This window comes from Galeopterus variegatus, unplaced genomic scaffold (assembly GCF_000696425.1).
Source record: "Galeopterus variegatus unplaced genomic scaffold, G_variegatus-3.0.2 Scaffold2280, whole genome shotgun sequence".
NCBI lineage: Eukaryota > Metazoa > Chordata > Mammalia > Dermoptera > Cynocephalidae > Galeopterus > Galeopterus variegatus.
Window position 1 is genome coordinate 282,601 of NW_007728391.1, and position 3,213 is coordinate 285,813.

General features: G+C 44.6%; 1 long non-coding RNA gene across 1 annotated transcript; it reads left to right on the forward strand.

Annotated features, from left to right (window-relative positions):
• The first annotated feature begins 815 nt into the window (after window positions 1–815).
• LOC103597322 lies at window positions 816–1,423 on the forward strand. The gene is made up of 2 exons (XR_551102.1): window positions 816–949; window positions 1,099–1,423. It is a non-coding gene; the product is annotated as an uncharacterized LOC103597322 (long non-coding RNA).
• The last annotated feature ends 1,790 nt before the right edge of the window (window positions 1,424–3,213 follow it).

Sequence of the window (3,213 nt, forward strand, 5' to 3'; positions counted from 1 at the left end):
CACCTCCAGCACAATGTTAGATGATCATGGTGAACATGGACATCTTTGTCATGTCCTTGACTTTAATGTGAAGGAGTTTGATGTTTCCCAGTAAGCATGATTTTAGCTATTAGAAGGAGATATAGATATAGATATTTTGCCATGTTAAGGAAGTACCCATTTCTTTTTGTTTTTATTCACAGGTGTTATGTTTTTTGTCACTTTTTAGCCACGAATGAAACTTGAATTCTTTCAAATGCCTTTCAGCATCTAATTTTACACTTTTCAGTGGTTTTCACCAACTCAGCCATGTTTTCCTCAGCAGTGTATCCTACGATTTCCGCAGTCAGTGTTTTATTTGTCCCTGGTCATCATGTCTACAATTACCTTGTCCCTTATACCTGCTGCAGTGGCTCCTGTGGTGCTCCACCCAGATCCCTGCACTCATCCTGAAGGGGCTAAAGGCTCACACTGCATCCCTCCCTTGGAACTTCCCCAGAGCACAGGAACTGCTCAGCCATAGCCCTGAGTGTCTGATACCTGGACACAAAGGACTGGCCCCATGGCCTCAACTGGGGGACGAATCTGAAGGGCTCCAGAGCTCCTCAGTGAATGGGCTAAAGTCTGGGCTTGCTACTCTGTGGTGAGTCAGCTTCTCCTTGGGTCCCAATCCTGCCTTCCTCACTTCCTGACAAGTGTATCTCCTGAGAGTACATCTTAACACACCTTCTGCGTGAACTCTTTGTCTCAGAATCTGTTTTCAGGGAACCTAGTCTAAGACACAAGCCTATGAACTCCTTCGTGATAGGGATTTTCCATTTGTCTCTCCAGGTCTCCACTCCCCATCTGGCTTTCTGCCCCAGGAGGCTCACTTGTGTGAATTACATGAACAGGGTTCCTTTGCCCTCTGACTTTCTGTGGGATTTAGTCACAGGAATGCCACAGCAGAAGATCCAAGAGAGGGAAGAGGGTAAGGTTGAATATCATTCCCCTCATCCAGGTTGACAGGGTCATTTCATTGGCTGACCATCAAGGCTGCTCTCCGGTTGGCCTGCTCTACATGACACTGTCCTTCCACATTCTGATAGCATCTCCCTTCTGCTCTTCCCTCAAACCTAGAGAAGCTGTAGACTCTATAGCCTATCACTTGTGGTTCTCCTGCACCAGCCGCACCTTGGTAAGTAGTAACTAAATCCTCTTCAAGTGATCCGGGGTCTGATTATGCATCTGTTTCCTTCTGGGACCAAGACTGATGTACCCCTATCAAGTATAGAGAGCAAGATGGTTCTCCCACTGCATCCTGCCTATATGGGCCCAGTTTTAGCACAGAACAAAAGAAGAGGATGCAAGGAAACAATACTACTACCACTACTTCTATTAATAATAAAAGCCAATATTTACTGATATTAGCCAGGAGCTGTCAAATAAAACCAAATCTCACCAAGGTCCAGGGTTCCATCTGATCCTTGTTACCAGCCAGCCACCAAAAAAAAAAAAGGAGAACAAACAAAAACCCAGCCAAATCCAGATATAGATCAGGAAAGACTTTACTTGAAAGGATTGACACAAGGGGTGGAGCTGGGGGAAGGAAGGGATTATTGTAATAAGAGGAGAGAGACTCCTGCATAGGGAAAATAATCAGCCTTCAAGTGTCTCAGGGGTTAGGCAAAGTGGGTTTTTCTTCTCTAGGGAGGAGTAAACAAGGCTAGAATCAATCTGGTGTGGGATGGTGAAGGAAAGGGTGGGGTGGCTGATGTGATAGTAGATTAGAGATTGTTTTATCCTAAAGCCAGCCTCTTCTCAGGAGGGAATGTTAAGAGGGGGCCTCATGCTAGCTCAGGCTGAAGGTAGGTCACATCCAGGGGCCTGGGGGAAGGAGAGAATCCTAACCAATGTTTGATTAACAAGCACTTTGTTCAGATTTTCATTCCATGGGTACAAGCAGTTCAGCTAGTCATTTATGAGACAGGTAGTAACGATTTGAAGGGTTTGTACCTGGACATATCATAGGTAAACAAGAGAAGAATCCCTAAGTCTCATTTAAGTCATATGGAGAAGGATAGTTCTTTGTAATAAACTCATATTGGGAACACAAAGAGTTTGGGGATATTTCTTTAACCACTGCTGTTTTCCAGGATCACAGGGCTCAGGTAAATTTCAACATTGTCAATATGAATCTATGAGTTTTACATGGTTATTTTATGATAGTAGATCAGAGATTATTTTATCCTAAAGCCACAGAGATTGTTTAATCCTCTCACCATACCTACCTCTGGATAAGTACAGCAAAGTGAATAAGGGATTGCTAATAAGACAAACTTGGGCAAATTACTTAACTTCAGTTTCCTCTGTATACAAGATTACTAATAGTTCTGTCCTCATAGAATTGTGGTAAGAGTTAAACAAGTTAATACACACAAAGTGCTTATAAACGGCTCTGGGTATAGCGATTATTCCATACATGATCCCAGGGAGGGAATCTCATTATTCGAAATTTTCAAATGAAGGTCCTGAAGCACTGGGAGGGTAAGTAATGTACCCACGTAAGTAAAGATTAAAACTCACCCAATGGCAGGCTTTTCTCCACTCTCCTCTACTGCACTCCTCAAGTGGGAGAAAAAAGGATAATGTGGAAGAAACGTTAGACAAAGCCACGATCAGTTCTCCTGAGTTACTGTCTACAATTCAAGGATAAAAAGAAGGAATTGAATAACTTTTTTATTTTTCTCAAACATTAGGGGTTATCAGAGCAGTAACAGAAAGGAAACATCTTTACCTCCTAGAATTACATCTTGCTGCCAGCACAGTCTGTGGTCACCTGAGCTGGCACTGGGACAGTAGCCAAGGCGCCACCTCCCTCACGATTGATCCAGCACTCTGGAGTCTCCCCATTCTATTATGCACAGTCCTTTATCTCTAGGTGGAAGGAATCTATACAATTCTGCAAAACGGTTGTAATCTATTTTCTGCTAAATCAGTTAGCAAGTGCTCTCTAAGTACATTATTACTGTGGCTGTGGTTTTGTTATTATTATCATATTCCCTTCCTTTAGTAATTCAGTTTCTTCTGGGCCGGCCCGGTGGCGCACTGGATAGTGCGCCGCTTGGGAGCGCGGCGGCGCTCCCGCCCGAGGGTTCGGATCCCACATACGGACCGGTTCCCGCTCACTGGCTGAGCGAGGCACGGGAGCAACACCGAGGCTTGCGATCCCGTTGCCGGGCCCCCGGCCCGGCC